Source organism: Eucalyptus grandis, chromosome 1 (genome assembly GCF_016545825.1).
Source record: "Eucalyptus grandis isolate ANBG69807.140 chromosome 1, ASM1654582v1, whole genome shotgun sequence".
NCBI classification, from domain to species: Eukaryota; Viridiplantae; Streptophyta; class Magnoliopsida; order Myrtales; family Myrtaceae; genus Eucalyptus; species Eucalyptus grandis.
Genome location: NC_052612.1, coordinates 9043762 through 9063279, shown reverse-complemented (window position 1 = coordinate 9063279; position 19518 = coordinate 9043762). Strand labels below are relative to the sequence as shown.

The 19518-nt window shown below is 37.5% G+C and overlaps 1 pseudogene; it reads left to right on the top strand.

Moving 5' to 3' along the window:
- Positions 1-2201: 2201 nt before the first annotated feature.
- Positions 2202-18534, top strand: LOC120295305 (annotated as a pseudogene).
- The last annotated feature ends 984 nt before the right edge of the window (positions 18535-19518 follow it).

Genomic DNA, 19518 nt, shown 5'->3' with positions numbered 1-19518 from the left:
TTGCAAACAAATGATTTTTCACTCATTTCCTTAAGATAAGTCCAAATCCAAAATTGATTTTGAGAAATTCACATCGGAACTCATCAATTTTGAAGGATTTTATGTCACGTCCCGAACTCCGAGCGCGCGAACATCCTCGACGGTCGATTAAAAAAATGCGACATCTAGAGAACGCGTCACCGACCCATTCTTTTTATCTTTCGATTATAAACATGTGGAAGCAAATTAAATTAAACACCTAGTCAATCAACAATAATAAGGATAGTAAAACATGACAAACGATTTCCCAAAAATAACGATTTATTTAACAATTGGTTAACTTAAGGAGTTTAATATATCTGAGTCTACCACAAAAAGAAACTCCTATGTGACCTACAAGAAAAAAAGGGTTAGAAGGTTATGGTTAACTTTTAGCTACACAAACTTCAAACACCTGCCCTAGTATCCAAGCGCAAAGTCGAGCACGTAGTCGGGCGGGTATGGCTCCCCAAGCCCATCCGGGATTGGAATTTGGATTCACAACGACACCGTTAGGGATATCGATGTCCATGGGGTCACCTACTTGCCCTTCCACGTTCCCGAAGGGCGGTCCATCAAAACCATGGGTGGACCCCACTCCGATCACCGTTTGCCTCCTAATAAACCATGCCTTGAAGTTGTGGGGCGCCACATGTACCAAGCCCTCCGTCTACCCATACCTCGTAACCACCAGCTCAAGTTCCGATTCGATCCAAGGGATAGAATATAGAGTAGTCTCCACACCTCTATGTCCTAAGGGACCCCAAAATATACAAGGCGACACTTCATACGGACCTGAAAATATTTGACAACAACGGGGGTGAGATAAAATCTCAGTGAGTTAAATCCCTAAGCCTCGATTAGGACGCAAATTCGCATCGAAGATAGCCTAAGCACGCACCACACGTAAACTCACCTCGCCTCGGCATGCCCCTGCATATTAGCACGTCTTGCACAGCAATAATAGTGTAATGTGCATAAATAACAATCAGAACACATATTAGAATTTCATGCGCATTGTCGACACACGTGTTCCAATTATTACGACCCCTCAGGCCATGGCTAACACAAGTGTCGGCAGTCTTCCAGCATGACCAGACATCATCCGCCCCATCGGGCACGGCATTGTCTAAGACCCTCGCCTAAGTGGCATTCCATAAAGGAGCTTCAATCCGGCCTCAACTGTGATTCGGCATCCGAATCCCCGCCGGGCAACCGATAAAATTGGGTATTGCCCCCAAACTCTCGTTGGGTGACGGGTTCAGTTAAATGACCACTCAATCACATTATCAATCAAGCTAACTTTCATTGCTGTTATTTAGCCAAGAACACAATACTTTGTTTTCAAATAATAAACTTGGGTAATTTCTTATTTAAATCCCGGTAAAATATTTGTACGTGGTCACGTATTTGAAATCCACCCGTCAAACTTTGCACACTTCTATTTGAAAACTCCATTGTTTTATTTGCTTACGTACAATTTGACGTTCAAACCCGACACCTCACATTTTCTATTTAATTTCCTATAAAACATTCTTTTGTGCAACTTATCATAGAGCAATTGATAACATAATATCACATGTGCAACCAATTGAAATCACGCACAATCTCATCTGAGAAAACGAGCTTAAAATTCTACTTAACGACTAATCTGTCACTAATTATGCTAATTGCAATTAATTAAAAAATCACGATTAATAAAAGATAAAATCAATTAATTAATCTAAACATGATTAATTAGACTAATTGTACTTAAATTTAACCAAATCATCCTTAATCACAATTAAAAATAAACTAAGCTTAACTAAGACTAATCACCATTAGCTTTAAATCTAACCACCCCTAAATGCAATTGATGCCATAATCCACGATTAGGAAATTAACTCCATGAGGTTTTCAACAGTGGTGTGATGTGACACATCGAGAATGTGACACTCGCTGCTCGAATGGGGCTCGACGGTGGCAGTGGTGGTTTCCTCGCTCTCGGCCACCTAGGGTGGCTTGCAGTTTGGTGGTGGCCGTGGTGGAGGTGGCGGACGGTGCGGCGGGGCGGCAGCAAGATGGCGGTGATGGAGGTGGTGATCGGCGATGGTGCGGCCAAAGCGCGGTGGTGGTGTTGGCGAGGTGGCCGGTAGCGGCGGTGGACTGCTTGGTGGTGCCGGGGCCGGTGGTGTGGTGGTGGCATGAAGATGATGGTGCTGGCGGACGTTGGGGGTGCTGGTGGGTGGTGGAGTGGTGGCGGGTGGTGGAGTGGTGGCGTGAAGAGGATGATGCTGGCGGTGGATGATGGTGAAGAATTGAAGATGATGCTGGCGTGGATGATGGTGAAGAAATGAAGAAGATTGAGGAAAATGGGAGCAAAGGAGAAGGAGAGAGGCTATTTGCAGAGGGGACGAAAGTAACGTGGGAAGAGGAAGAAGAAGAGGGAGAAGAAGAAAATAAAGCAAACAAAAGGCTTCTTAAAAAAAAATATCCCAAAAATCCATCATCACATTCTATTTACATGCCTCAAAAGTCTTCTAAGCCCTATCCTTACACCCTCCAAATATCTCCTTAATGTTAATTTCTTAAAAAATAAAGCTTTTGGGCAGCAAAAATCTACTTTGGCCTCTTCATCCGAATTTCATTTCCCTTTTCTTGTTGTTTGATAATTCCTTTTTTCGAAAAATTTCAGACTCGTCGAAAATTAAATGACGATGAGACGATATCCAATAATTAAATCATGAACCCTCGAAAGTTTGACACCTAAAATTGAGTTAAATTTCGTGGATTTAAAATCAATCAAACGCGACTTTAGTACAATCTAATCTATCAGGTAGCTTTTAGGGGTTCTCGGCGCTTGCCCGTGGGTCAACAATTTTCAACTCACATTTTGCATCTTCGAATCATAGACGACCCTCGGTTGTCATGTAAACGCGATGGTTAAATTACGTATCATGAATATAATATCAATAGAAAATCGGTTTGTGCCATTCAATTCAAATATTGTAATTATGCGGAACCACTTGCAATTCGACTACGTACTTCCATCGGAATCGGCATATCCGTTCACTAATTGATTTATAATAGTGTAGTATTGATCCTTATCGATTATTATGGTCAAGCGGTTGATTTCTGATCAAATTCTCTAGTTTGTCGCATTTATACCATTTTACGGCCTCACCTAATAGATTAATTAACTCGCGAGTGATTAGTTCTGAGTAAAATAACTATAAGCGTGTCGATGAAATAACCATTTCATATATTCGAAATAGGGGCTAAATTTCGGGACGTCACAATTGTCAAAATTCGAATTGACCCATTTATGGTTATGGTTTAATTTCACAAATCTAGATCAAATTTTAATATTAGACTTAGATCCATTTCTGACCCAAGCTCGGACGCTTCAATTCAAGGTCAATTTGAATGTGATAAGTGATCTTGCACATGAGTAGATCATTAGATGGGGCAATTGTCATTAATTGAATCAATTTTAGTTAATTCTTAAGTTGCCCATTAAATTGCAAATTTAACCATTTTAGCCCTTTTAGGCCTAATTCAAAGCACTCATGGTTTTGACTTGTTATTATTATTATTTTTTATGATAATCATTCAATTAGATCAATAAGAGACCCCTAGATCATGTTCATATGGTTTGATTAGCTTAATTGTATCTTAATTGGCCAATTTCTTCTTAAATAAGGTAAAATTCATTTTCAATTTGGTCATTTATGGACCAAATTGCATAAATTTGAATCCACGGGGCCGCAGCGAGCGAAATGATAAGAACTAGTCGAAACCAGCCGAACAGGATCAAGCTGGTTTGGCCAGCCAGTTGGCGGGCTGGTCGATTCAACCCCTTGCGCGATCGATTCCTAACCTCGGGCGACTGTTAGGGGGTCCTCTTAATGTCAATTTCACTTTTGCTTATTCGATTTTCCAAAATTTTACAGATTGATTCTCGAATTTTTATCAAATTGCAAATTAACCCATAATCGGAAATTTTGACGCAATTCTCGATTTTTGACTTGGGTTTTTGCAAATCAAACCCACTAAATTGATTACTTGACACCTCGAGATCTTGATGGAGCCTTTGAAATTGACTTTTATTTGTTGAATCGAAATTTTGATTGTCGAAACTAAATTTGTAATTTGAAATCGCTTAATTTGGGGAGTATATATGTGAAATTTTCCCTTCATTTTAGGGGTGGCTTCATTATGCATGAAATCTCTCTCTCTCTCTCTCTCTCTCTCTCTCTCTCTCTCTCAAAAAATTGCCGCTAGTTTTGCCCCTCACTGGGCGGCTACTTGATCTGGAGAGCCACCGGTTGAGATCCATCAACTCCTCCTTTCCTCAATCACTAGCATAGGTTGCCGATCTTCCTCTGAACAAGATATAGTCCTTGGAGGTTCGTGAAGATTTGATCAAAAGTTCAGCCAAAAAATTTTACTCGATCACGACTGAATTGAGAAAAACCGCATCAAAAGATAATTTATTGGTCTCGAATCCTTGTAGACGAGGCTAGATTAGCCGGCTAGGGGCTAGGTTTCAATATTGTGGATATATGCTGATCTTCGATGAATTGCTAAAGCTTGAACTTAAATGATTGTTTTTATTTTGCTTAAATCTACATTTTCGTAGTTATAGAACCGATTCTTGTTCTACCCAAAACGAGGTCGAAATGACCTCGTTTCAACGAAAGTCCTCTTAGACTTAGATAATATACGTCTCAAGCTTCTAAATAATAGGTTGCATGCCTCAATCAAGTATCGTTTGTTCCTTGAAAAATACCTCTGAAGATGAACGATTTTGCAATAGTTTAGGAAGATTTTCGGTTTTGTTCTTATTTTGGAAATGAGATTTTACTATTTTTATGTAGCCTCTTGTGATGATTTTTGGACAATCTTACCTTCACAACTTTTTTTCTCAATCGTTTTGTCCATGTTTTGTAATTTTTTCGTGATTTTTGGATTTATTTAACTAGGTCAAATATGTTCAGATCTAAGCTTAGGTTAGTTTGTTCCGTATTGATATCTAATTTTGTCATTTTTCGTACTGATCTATGTGTTAATTTCTAGAAGAACTTTTCCTCGTGAAAGTTTCTTGCATTGGTGTTGTGCATGTCCTGTATATATTTTTTTTTTTGAAATTTTTAGACATGATCAATTAGATCAAAATCACTTAGATCCAAACATAAGACAGTTTGCCTTACATTGATCCAGATTTTATTTTGATAAAATTGAGTCCCCAAATAAGCTTGTTTGGTCTCAAATTCTTCATGAGAGTTGAAATGCATGATACATATATTCAATTGATGCATGCTTTGCAAAGTCTTGACGTTGACAAGTGAGTCAGTTGCATGAATTAAGGTTAAAATGTGCTGCAACAGTATATAGTCTAAATGTGCATCTCTATTTTGTCATTTTTGCTACTATTCATGAGATCACATATAGATTTTAAACTCTTAAAAAGAAACATTCATCATTGTATGTTCTGTATGTAAGATTTTTGTAAGATTTTGTGCCGCCTTGAGATGACTGAAATCATGCACGTTCTGTGAAGTTAATGCTGAAATGAAATATTGCCATTTATGCATCTTACCATACTTGTTTGAGACATTTAGAGACTAACTTTTGTGATAATGTCTTCTTGAAACTTAAGCTACATGTTACGAGGTTTGAGTACATATTTACGTCGTTGCATTTGAGTATCATTTTGTATGATTAATGTGTCTCATAAGAGCGCATGTTTACCTAGAAACCCTTAAGCATTTCATCATGAATCTTGAGTTATCTTGTATTGTCATCGAATTGTATGACATCCTCTCATACTGACTTAGAGTTAGATGATCATCTCAATTATTTGTCATCCAATTCTATGCCGCATGTGAATTTTTCATGTCATTTGTGCATTACTTGAATGGTTTTGAGATTTATTAATGCATGTTTGTGTTCTGGTTTTTAGTTACTAACATGCGAACATTTAGAGATATTAATCTTAGCGTACCAATTTGACCTAGCTTGGACTAGAGCTCTTCTAGGAAGTCATAAGATACACTTAGAGGTTTCTAATACCACTGATTTTGCATAGATTGCTTATCATTTGGATTACCTTCCATTTTTTCAAAACTATATTAGAATCTGGACATGAGATCAAATTTGGACCCTTGTTCTAACCCTTGTTTGGACAGATATTTGATATTTTTATTCCATTTTTTTCTATTAGAATTATGTACTTGGTCTCTTAACAAAACTTGTTTTTCATCATGTTGGCTATGTTTGTGCAAATTTGGTGATTTTTAAACTTGTTTTGGTAGGATAAATCCTTGTGATATTGGCTGAGTGTCTTGCTGCTTTGACAATTTTCTGACAAACTGTCACTTGTTGTCTGATTTTTATAAAATCATATGCAGCTTGTTAAGGAAACTTTCTTCATGAAAGTTGTTCGTTATTATGTCGTGCATATTAGGGAATTCTTCCATAGCTAAATTTTCAATGAACATTACTCAATTTTGTTGATTTGACCTGATAGGCCTGAATTTTCCTAATGTGAACCTTCGGTTGTGTTTGTTTAGTTATATCTTTTAGGTTAGTTTGTGCATGAAATTGGGTCATATCGTCTTCATGGAAGTTATTCTAAATGCTTTGATATTTGTTGTTAAACAATTGGCATTTCCAAATTGCATCTTTAAAAAAAAATACTTTGGTACATGTAATGTTTCCCAAAAACATTTTCTAAGAAATTCTTTTCAAAAGCTCGATTTGGCTTAAGGAATGATCGTGATTTGGATCATATTCAAAATGCCTACGAAACTTGTGGGTGCATTTATGCAAGCCCGGGCTAGCCTTTTAGCAATTGAATATGTTCCATAGCCTAGATATTCTTTAACCCTATATATTTTCAAACCTTTTTAAAATCTTGATTTGATATTGTGAAAGTCACGGTTTGAATTGTATTCAAATGCCTGTGACTCTTGTGAATGCATTTATGCGAGCCTGAGTTAGCTTTGGCAATTGAATGCCTTTTATAGCCGAGACATCACTTTGTCTCAATTTTTTTTTTAATTTTTTTTTTTGTAGATGATTTTGAAATATGTCTTTGAAATATCACATGTACCCCTTATACATATAATCACGCCTAATTAGAAATGTATGTGTTTGTGTTGGCGCATGACTTCTCATCTATTTGATTGGTTGAGAAACAAGGTCCGAAAGACCTACACGCATATTTAAATTTCTGCAATGCATGTGACTTTTAAATGAATGATAGGATCGGTGCATGATATTGAGGGAAACCCTGGAATCACATAGATCGCTTGATTATGAGACTTATAAGCGTTATTGGCCATGCGAGAACACAATTGGTCAATAATGTTAAAATATTTATGATTCAATTGGAAAATTTAAAAATGTTTAGAACTGAATTGGTAAAGGTATAATAGGTTTAGGATTTTTTGGATGCCTCTTTTCTTTTGTTTAGCCAATTTTCACATAATGTTACATAATTCTAGAAAATTATGTGGGCATTGTGACTATGTCAAGCCATTAATATTATATCGTCTCACCAAGTTGGAAGTACCAATCCTGTCGTTTTTGGAGCTTCCTCTGCAAGTTGTTCGTTTCTTTAGATCCGTTCCTCTCAAACCAACCCAACCGAAGTTTCAAGCGACAAAATTGGCTGGTCTGCTTTTGAGAACGTTTCAAATGCAGCTTTGGAGTCATAGGTCAGAGTGCGATGACTATTGATTGAGTATGAATAGAGTCAAAAGTGAATTTCTTTCATCATTCTACAAAGAACGACCAAGATTGTATAATAATCATCTCGCTTTTTGAATAGAGAAAAGGTAATGACCCTGAATGAGTTCAAGTTGGACCAATCACCGAGGTATTATGGAAAAGAAAGGACTCAGACTGATGACAAATTTCACTAAACAGATGAATTTTCTCGCACTTTTACCCAAAAAAGAGACACATCTGTCTCTTTCCCACTTATCAGCTTTGTCATTTTTCATGGACATTGACCTGCAACAGAAGCTCGCAATAACATCTATCTGGAGTTCTTGCCCATCAGGGTCAAGGGTCAAGTCTCACAAATTGGTTATATTAACCGAACATTTGCCATCAAGTTCTAAGGTCTTCATCATCCTTTACATTCTCTTGCATCTAGACCGAGTCCTGATCCTCCTCTCTCTCTCTCTCTCTCTCAATGAGTAAACTTCTTAGTCATTCTAGAAACACGGTCTAAGTCCTAAATCTTTTGAAAAGTTGCAAAATAGTTCTTTTGAACATCATTTTCCTGAATTTTCCTTTTCAACAACCTATAATCACCTACTACCGAAGCCTCTTTATATGTCATCACTTAAAGTGATTGACAATTTGTTGGCCACCATAAGTTTCCATATTTTTGAATGTTGCTAGTGGTACGTTCATCTATACGGCCGACACATTGCTCAAAAGAGTATTTATTGACTTGCAAAAGTCCAATTTCTAGAGAACATTCACCGATCCTAGGTATTGATGGGTTGGAAGTCAGACATAAATGGCATTACTGGTAACTCTTGACTTATCAATTACACCCACTTTCCAGCGTGTACGGTAGGCTATTGGCCCAAAATGCAATTCTAGTATGATTGGAAAAATTCGAGTGCTTCTAGAGGCTCTAGATGGAAGTGTGGGATTTAGTTGATTGGTTAATATGCATAATGACCCCCTTAAAAAGGTTGAGTGTGTAGAAGACTTCAAATTAACTAAGCTTTGTCTTAAAAGGTTGAGTGTGCAGAAGACTTCAGATTGACTAAGCTTTGTCTTTAGATGGTTAATTGGTTTTCTTTAAACACATCTGTAGAAAGATCGATAATTGAGGACCATCTCATGTTCAAAAGCTACCAACTTTGAAATCGCATCCATGGTCCACGCACTTGAAATCCTATTAACTTAGACCTTGCTCTACATGCAACGCACAAGAGAGAGAGAGAGAGAGAGAGAGAGAGAGAGAGAGAGAGAGAGAATTGTTGCCTCAATCAGCTCTCTTCCATCGATAGATTAGGAACAAGGGCGCAAAGGAGTCAATCAGCTCTCTTCCATCGATAAATTAGGAACAAGGGCGCAAAGGTCCAGTCACCACAATTAGCTCTCTTGAGAACACACAACATATTAAAAAATTAATTATTACTAGGTTCGTTGTAGCCAATGAAATATTTTACAGGAGATGGTTGGATGAATTTTGGTTCTTCCATATGTCTATTATGTTCTTTCTTATGGAGGAAAAACATTTTTTTTATCTTTTCCTAACGTGATTTCTATTTCAGATTATTTTTTTTTTTGGTAAAGACAGATTCAATTTTTTTTTTAATTTCCAAAACTTCTAACAACACTAATGCGATAGTGCTGATGGTGCGACGGGGATTGCTGAAAATTGACACTAGTCACTTTATTAATGCTTTCAAAATGCGAGTTATTTAGGAAAATTATTTTTAGTAATTTCTTATTTGCTAGTTCTGTTCAAGTTTATTTTATTTAAAATTGGTTAATTTATTTTAGTATGTTATTTTCTACATTTAAGAAGAAAAGCTGTTAAAAATTAGGGTCTCGATTGGATTGGATATTTGTTTGGGTACATGTTGCTAAAATTATAGGTCAACATAAGTTAATTCGGATCGGACCCTATTGCGACTCATTCAAATTAACTCAATACTGATTTGACAAGTCCACTCCCAACTAAATAACAGAGATGTCAAAAAAAAAAAAATTGGAGCTTGGCGTACAGCCTGACGATTGCATGCTGAGGCAATATGAGACCTGTTCCTAAAACCACTTTGATTAATTAGTTATTGGTGCGTTGGAAGTTATGCATAAATTGCATTGTTGATAACTTGGCCTGGCAATTATACCCATTTATAAATTAGGCTTTTTTTTTTTTTCCTTTTTACTTTGCAACTATAATGTGGCCAAATGTTGCATCATTTACCATTTTAGTGTTATTTGGGTGACATTATTTCCACCCTCTTTATAACTAAATACACTCCGTTTATACAAGATAGGGAAAATTAACCTTGATTGATTTCACATTTATACATTTTCCCTCAATTGATTTCTTTTCCATTGTGGGTTCCCCTCAAATTTAAACCCTTGATGCTTAGAACATTAAAATCGGCATTTTCTTTGTCAATCCAACATGAATGAAATTAAGCTTTCATGAAAAATATTTCTATTACTTTAGGCATATTTTCTATTTTACAAATATTGTTTGTATATAGGCCTTGTCTCCATTTTCACATGAAAATTAGTCCAAAGATTCGCTCGACGAAATGAAAAGTTCTAAAGATGTCTTTAATAAATAAAGTTGATAACATGTGTAGAAGAGAAAAAGAGAGAGAGAGAAAAGAAAAGATAGGTTTTTGATGTGCATGATAATATTCGCTTGAATGTGTAATCCTCGATTATGGTAACCGGATGCTACATAAACTAGAAAAACTAGAAAGAATAGGACAATGTGTAAATTGGGGTCCACTACTTTAAGTTTCAATTGAATAATAAAGAGCAATTCTGTCTCTGTAATGCAAATAGGGGTGGATCTAGTCATGTAAGTGTCAAAACAACTTTGCCCTATTTGTAATTGTCAAACAAACGGCCTACGGGGAGGAGCATCAAAGCCACGTGGGAAATCATGATTGATAGGTCTAAGTGAATCACGGCAACAATGTAATTGTGCAACATAATCTGAAGGAAATACACTTTTAATAAACAAAGTAAAATAAGTGATAAGATATTCACATCTCAAATAAGACATGGAAACTGCGCATCTAGTTTTTCATTGCAATTTGCCTTTAATTAGGAATTGTCAAACAATCTTGATATTAAATATAGGTAGATCCACATAATCCATGTAAAGCTAGACTTGTAATCCAATATAATCGTATAAAAGGCCAAGAGAATATCCGGATATAAATGTGAAGCCAAAATCCTAGCTATGAATACTAATGGACTTGAGCTGGCTCTGATCGATATGTTTGAGATAGATCAATTTTTGCAATTATTTCAAAGCCAAAAACTGCTTTCTATAATTCCAAAAGGAATCGTTCATACCATTGACCCCTATGCAGTTGTTCTTGGTGAATTTTGGTCCCGCTTTTTTTGAGAAATTTCAATTAGATTCGAGTGTAATCTATTTGATGTTAAAGTAGTTTAGCTGGAATAGATGAATAGTGTGTCTAGGAAAATTGCTCTCTAATATAATGCGTGACAATATTACTAGCCTCATGTTTTCTACTTGATATCGTCCTTGTCATTTTCCCAATTGCCCTCATTTCCGAATTTTCGTTGATGAAGAAAATTATTTTCGTCAATTCATTTTTGTAAGCAACATAAATGATCATTTTAGAAAAATATGCTCACAATAATTAATTTTCCTCCAAATAAATGTATGCATACGTATTATTGGTCTTTGTTAATTACAAGATTAGCAAGCAACGATCTCCTAAAGGACTCTCTATGTTTACATTAGCTTGTCCACACGCCATTGATTAACTATCGAACAAGAAATGATGTAGTTGTGCCTATGTTACAACATGTTTCTAATTAAAAATATTTAATAGGAGGACTGATTTAAACATTTGCTAACTTTCTCTTTAACTTGCATTCTGTGTGTATAGGGTGAGAATGCAATTTGAGTAAAATTACAATTAATATAGATTATAATTAACCTAATCCCATATAGTAATCAAACATAGTAGTGTATCTCTAATGCCCTGGATGCACGCAAGAAATGTAAAAGTCAATTTGGGGGTCAATTTATCCCTTATTAGCAGCCTTTGGTGGTGCCCACCACTTTTAAGGTAGTGCGTTGGTCCGCTGTGCTTTTTCTGTCGTGCTGACTTTGATGAGTCTTGACTTACCTAATTATAATTTTTTTTTTATTCCGACGTGATTAATGGTACAGATGAATATCCTCTTTTTCCATTATATCCTTGGTTTTAGCTTTTCAATTGGTTTTTTCTAATCAAATATGTTGGTCGATGGTTGAATTGATTGATGAATGATCATTAGCCAATGCAGTGCGTGGTGGTCCCTTGTGTGACTTCCAAATGTCCTTTCCTTGTATTTTGAGAAAAGATTAGCAAATCGTTCAATTTCCATCCTACGTTTTTATAGCATTACTAAATTTTTTAAATCTGTAATCAGATTAGCGAGAGCTCGAACTGGTCTAAAATGGAATCTTCAGCAGATAACCATCGAAAAAGTGCTCACTTACATATCTTTTTAAGGTTCAGAAAACCGAACTTGACGATATTTCTTAACCATAAAAGTCAAGAGTTTTGCTACAAATTTCATGTCACAACTATCTTTGCCCGATTCCGATCGACTTGTAGCCTTTTAAATCCATCTGCATTGCTTGCAGTTTTTATCTCCCACCTAATTTACCTGCCTCAATCAACCTTTTAATGGCACGAAATCGAGATTCAACTCTTTGACACTAGAATTGGCACAATTAGACCGAAGGCAACATTTTACCAGTGCTGTAGGTATACTTCTGTAGCTTAAGTAATGACGATAGCACTTTATCATTCCAATTGATACCATAATCTTCTTTTTATTTGTTTTGCTAAATCACATACGCCGTAAGCTATCTTATAAGCAAATTCAGAAAGAGAATAATCTTTTTTTTTTTTTTTTATAAAAAAAATGGCTTCCCCTTTAATGGTGGCAATCTTCAGTAGACTTGAGTCGATACTTGGCCAGTAGTTAGTATTTTATAACTTTTTCTTAATTGATAAAAGTAAAAATATTTTAGTATTTAGATTTCGTTCATTTCGCAAAAAAACAACTTCCAAGTAAATATTTTTGGATTTTCTAGTGTCTGGAACATGGAAAAGAGGTTTTCTTAAATAGGGGAAAATGATTTTCATTTTTTGAAAATGAGAAATCATTTTCCCTCTTCTTCCTTTCACCCAAACCAAGCATGTTCTCCTCCGTGCATCATTTCAATTATTTTTTTCTTTTTATTTCTTTCTTTTATTTTTAGTTTTTTTCTCATATTTTATTATTTTTTCTTTTTCCTTCTTCATCGGTCGGTTGCTTGCCGTGGTGACAACGGACGACCAACCACATGGCCAATGGCCGACAATCAACTAAAGAAGAAGGAAAATAAAAGAAAAAATAAAAATAAAAACGGAAGTAATTAAAAATTTGATTTTTAAAAAGAAGAAGAAAAATATTATTAAAAGGAGTGCGCGGAAGAAAATCAAATAAGATTTTCCATATTAAACAACGGAAAATATTTTCTAATTTATTTTCAAATTTCAGTCAAATAGTGAAAATATTATTATTTTTCAGGAAAATGACTTATTGGGAAACATTTTTCATAAATGACACGTTTTTACGAAGCAAATGGAGTTTTAGGGAAAATTAATCATATGAACCCAACATGAATAGCCATGACAATGAAAAAGTTTACTTGAATCCATCCTTCGTTACCTCTAAAAGATAGTGTTGCAAAAACATGTAATCAAACATAATAATAAATAGTACAATAAAATGAATTGGATATTGGATTTATATGGTTCGAGCTGCTATGACCAATTCTGTAGGGAGAACAATAGGAAATTCCACTTTAGATTAAATAATACCATGGAAATTATAACCATACTAGAATCTTTCAAACACACTCAATGTTTTACAACTCCTATTTATGTCCAGTAAGTTACATAATATTTAATCCTCACAACTCCTAGGGAACAATCTCTTGATTTCACAAAGGAATCACAAATCTTATCACAAGATTTATTGTCTTCAAAACATTTACAATTTCTTCACAGTGTAATTCATGAGCGTGCTTGAACAATTGATTGTCGCACTCAGTAGTTTCTCTACTTACATATAGACAAAAACCAATACCCACCTGAATATATTCTTCACACAATGTAATGCTGCGACACAATGAATTATTATGGCCAATAGCTCTTTTGCTCACTGATGGGCAAAAACTAACGCCCCTTAATATTTGAATATATAAAAGCAAACTTTGTTTAGAGAATCTATTTAGATTGGGTTTCTTTTATTGGTGCACATTTGAGATATATTCACAATAATCTTCATATTGGCTTGATGTTTGAGTTAAGTTACGACTAATTTGCTTGAACTTGAACTCGAATTCTACCACTACTCTTGCACAACCCCTCATGGGCTCCTCTGTTGCCACAACATCTTTCAAGACTTAAGTTGCGCTTAAAATTCACAAAAAAAAAAAAAAAGAAGAAGCGAGCCTCATCAAGGTAACAACTCTACCAACACATTAACCATCACATAAGAATTTTCAAACACAATATCCTCTACCATAGATAAAGAAAAATCACCATTGCATTCATATCTATTAAAAAATCAAAGATACAACTTGTCAAATTTGCAGTTATAATAACCGCCAGCTTTACAAGCACCACCTCACTATATGCATTGTCTGTGTCAATTATGCACCAGATATTTAAGGAGTTTCTAGTTGCAACTCTACATTGAGTTGAACACAAGAAAATTGTCTAAAAGGTTTTAAATTTATTACATTTTTATCATTTTAGTTCTTAATTTTTTCACCTTTTGCCAATTAAGTATATTCGATCAATTTTGGCTTAAAATCGTTGGCATGGTGTTGACTCTCCTACGTCGTACAACCGATACTAATATAGACAATTTTTAATAATATTTTGATATTTTTATGAATTTTATATTAATTACGTATATTTTTTCCTTATATTCTCTTTTCCTTCCTTTCTTTATTCTTTTTCCCCTTTTTTTTTCTTCTTTCAATTTCTTTTCCCTTTTTCCCTCTATCGGCCACTATCGGGCCTCGTTGACCTTTGGAGGCCCCAAAAGAGGGTAGGGGTTGCACTTACCTGCTCAGGCGAGGGTGGCCTTGACTAGACAAATGCTTGTCTATTATAATTAAACAAGCAAATATTTGTATAGATGGATTCCAATTATTTTGGCACCTGACCAAGAATCTTCAAATCATATTTTCGAAGTATTCATCAAAGGGTATTAGTAAGAAGTATTAGTAGTCTGAAGGCTACTTTTGTGATTTAGGTAAAACTTTTCTACAAAAAATAACACGTAGGATTTTTCAGGCAACGTTGTGGGGAAATGACTAGAAGTCAAACATGTGTTTGTCACGTTAAGACTCCCGCAGAGTTCGTCACTTTCTCGTGGTCTTTGGTCTAAACTAGAACCCTTCGTGCTATAAAAGTTCATTCAGCTCACTCATTCTCATGAAGCCTAATAGCATCTTGCTAAGCATGACAAAATCAACTGCAACCTGTCCCCTCTTCCTTTTCCTGTTCCTCTGTCTCCTCTTTCCATTTCAGGCCTCACCATCACCGACCACAGAGGCGCAAGCTCTTGTGAAATGGAAGAACTCCCTCTCGCCCCCTCCACCTCCACCTTCCCTGAGCTCATGGTCCCTCACCAACATCCCCCATCTCTGCAACTGGACTGGCATTGCCTGCAACGGGGGCGGGTTGGTCACAGGTATCGGCCTCTCTGGCTCAAGCCCCAACGGCACGCTTGATGCGCTCGACTTCACTTCGTTCCCGAACCTGACCCGCTTCGACGTCAGCAACAACAATCTCGAGGGCCCAATACCGTCCTCGATCGGCAATCTATCCCAGCTCAGATTCTTGAAGTTGGCGGTCAATTTCTTCGAAGGGGCAATTCCTCGCTCCATTGGACAATTGATAAAGCTTGAAAAGCTTGATTTGAGACTAAACAAGTTGACCTCTTTGATCCCTTCGGAGCTCGGGCTCTGTTCTAACGTCACCTACTTAGCCCTTGCCAAGAATTCGATCTCTGGGGAGCTGCCTCTCTCACTGTCCAATCTAGTCAGATTGTCATTATTTAGAGCTTCGCATAATCGCCTGTCGGGTGAGTTACTGCCTGACTTCTTCACAAATTGGACCGAACTTGTTTCTCTGAAGCTCCAGAGCAATTTCATCTCCGGGCAAATTCCGCCCGAAATTGGAAGTCTGACCAAGCTCAATCACCTCTCCATGTACAATAATTCGCTCTCGGGGACTATTCCTCCGGAGGTCGGGAATCTCACGTTGGTGACGTCTCTCTATTTTGGCATGAACCAGCTTTATGGAAAGATTCCCGAGACCATCTCTCGCCTTGCTAACTTACAGAAGATCTCTTTGTGCTCGAACAATTTCTCGGGAGAAATACCACGTGATTTAGGCAAGTACAGCCCTTCTCTGAAATCTGTTTGCTTTGCGAACAACAGCTTCACCGGAGAGCTGCCGCCAGATTTATGCAGTGGCTTTGCTCTTCGATATCTCATGATCCAAGGGAACAACTTCACTGGGCCGCTGCCTGACTGTTTGAAGAATTGTTCACGGCTAATGAGAGTCCGTCTAGACAGCAACCAGTTCACTGCAGATGTCACGAGTGCATTTGGAGTTTATCCGAATCTGGTTTTTATAAGCCTCAGCAACAACCGATTTGTCGGGAATCTCACCACACAATGGGGAGAGTGTACAAATCTCAAGACTTTGCAGATAAATGGGAACAAAATTGCCGGCCGCATCCCACCGGAGCTTGGGAAGTTGTCTCAGTTGCGTGCCGTGACTTTTTACAGCAATGACTTAACCGGGAAAATTCCCGACGAGATGGGAAATCTAGGGAGTTGTTGAGCCTGAACTTGAGCAACAATCATTTGGCTGGAGATATTCCCATCTCGTTAGGAAACTTATCGAAGCTAAATTATCTTGATTTGTCGAAGAATGCAATAAGTGGTAGCATACCGGACGAGCTAGCAAATTGCAAGAATTTACTAAGCTTGAACTTGAGCAACAACAATCTGTCGGGTGTCATACCGCCGGAGCTCGGGAACTTGTTCGCACTACAGATTCTCCTAGATCTGAGCCACAATTCACTAGCAGGATCAATTCTGTCCAATTTGGCAAAACTTACCAAACTGGAAAATCTCAATCTTTCACATAACAACTTCTCGGGTACAATTCCTGCAGCTCTCAACAGCATGAGCAGTTTAGGCTCTATAGACTTATCGTACAACAAATTAACGGGTGCAGTTCCTAGTGGTCGCCTCTTCCAACAAGCACCGGGAAGTGCTTTTATCGGGAATCTGGGCTTGTGTGGATACGTGACCGGATTATCTCCTTGTGGGACGAGCAGTAAATCAACTGACCAAAGAAAAAAGGTTCTTGTTGGTGTGAGTGTTGGCGTCTGCTGCTCACTACTTTTGGCGATTCTAATTGCCCTGATTCTGCTACGTCGGTGGCGAAAAAATCTTCTTGACAAAGAGGAAGAGATCAAGCGTCTTAAAAAGCACGATAAATTTGAGCAGATCATATGGGAAAGGTTAGGGAAGTTCACATTCAGCGACATCGCCAAGGCCACCAATGATTTCAGCGAAGAATACTGCATCGGAAAAGGTGGGTTCGGGAGCGTTTATAAGGCCGTATTGGCCAGCGGCCAAATCGTCGCTGTTAAAAAGCTCAACGCACTAGAATCCAGCAATGTCCCAGCAGTCAACCGCCAGAGTTTCGAGAACGAAATCCGCGTGTTGACCGAGGTTCGACACCGTAATGTGATCAAGCTCCACGGGTTCTGTTCCACGAGGAGTTGCATGTACTTGGTCTATGGGTTTGTTGAGAGAGGTAGTTTGGCAAAGGTCTTGTATGGAGGAACGGGAGCCGTTGAACTGGACTGGGGTACAAGGGTGAACATTGTTCAAGGCGTGGCTCACGCAATTGCTTACTTGCATCACAATTGCTCACCGCCTATCGTCCATCGGGACATAACGTTGACAAACATCTTGCTTGAGTCGGACCTTGAGCCTCGACTCTCAGATTTTGGGACGGCAAGACTCTTGAATTCAGACTCATCGAATTTGACCACAGTGGCCGGATCTTATGGCTACATGGCTCCAGGTAAGCCATATAATCAAAGCTAACTATGCATTTCGCTTGTACATATTAGCATGAATTGTTCTCAAATTTGGATTCATCATATAATTCTCATCAGACTTTTTAAGAGCAAGTATAGATTTTGAAAAGTCATTCATATTAATAATATCAAAGAAATTTGGAATTTTTGTGCAACTTGACATTGATCAAAATATTAATGCATTGTTCTTTCATGAAAATAGAGTTAGCAATTACGATGCGGGTAACGAATAAATGTGACGTGTATAGCTTCGGAGTAGTGGCGCTAGAGATTATGATGGGAAAGCATCCAGGGAATCTTCTCTCTTCTCTATTAATGAGACAAACATCAACAATCTCGGAGGACGCAAATTTGATGCTGAAGGATGTGCTCGATCCGCGTCTTCCTCCTCCGACTGGCCAACTAGCCAAGAAAGTGGCAATCATCGTTACAACGGCACTAGCGTGCACGCGCACAAGTCCTGATTCGCGACCCACCATGCATTTTGTCGCGCGAGAATTATGTGCACGCACTCAAGCTTACTTGTCCGAGTGATTGGGCTCCATAACTATCAGCAAAGCTATCGAGTCTACAGGAATAAAATTTTAACGGATATTGCAGATCAAATGATACTTTTCTGTCTATATCTCTTTTCTTTTTGGGATTTAGCTCGTTATGAAGGAGAAAGAATCGGGTGTACAAAAGGATAATTTGGAAAATCTCTATTCCACTATCTTCAAAACATGTTTAAAAATCCCCTCTATCCTCTAATGAATATGAAGTACGTCATCACTTGGGATGATCCGATAGACTACTCTCATGTTTTGTTTTCTGTACATTGGTATGAGTTGAAAGTTACCTTTTGGATGAGCCAATATAGATAAATTGCATACTCAAGTTCTAACTTTAAGGAAAAAAATTCTAATTAAAGGCTTGAAATATAAAGTGGACTTTATTTTAAATAAGGGTCCCAAGTGACCAAGTCCGTCTCAAATAAGGGCTTAAACTTCCCAGTCAGCCAAATATTCACTGATGAACATTTTCCAGCAACTAGAACAGGCGTAATTTGGTCAAAATCTGCAATTGGGTAAAAAAAAATTAAAAATTTATAAATTGAATAGGATTTTCAATTATTCATATTTTCTTCCTTCCTCTCCCCGGCTGCTTAAGCATATTGCACTCGCCCAATCCTCGGCCATGCCGCTCACCTGATCCTCGTCGCTTTTGCTGTTCGCCATTTTCTCTTCTTTCACAAGTTCATCGTCCACAAGCTTTAAGTCGTTCGCAAGCTCCACTCGCTTTCATCCAAGGTTAGTGTCGTTCACATTGGTGTAGTTTGTTCAAGGAAAAGCAATTGTAGCTTGTCGAAAGAACATGTCGCCCAGGTGTGGACATGTCATGAAATATCATACCGATGGCAGCAAGGCTCTCTTCCCAAACCCGAATGGTTGTTCCAGTTACAGTCAGGAAGCCCGCTTCTCTGGCACTAGCATTCTTGTGAAAGATCGAGTTCTGCATCTTCTCTTCGATGCTTCTCGGTCCACTCGTGCCGCTGCAATCACAAAGAAAGAAATTTCCATTCCCCTAATGCCC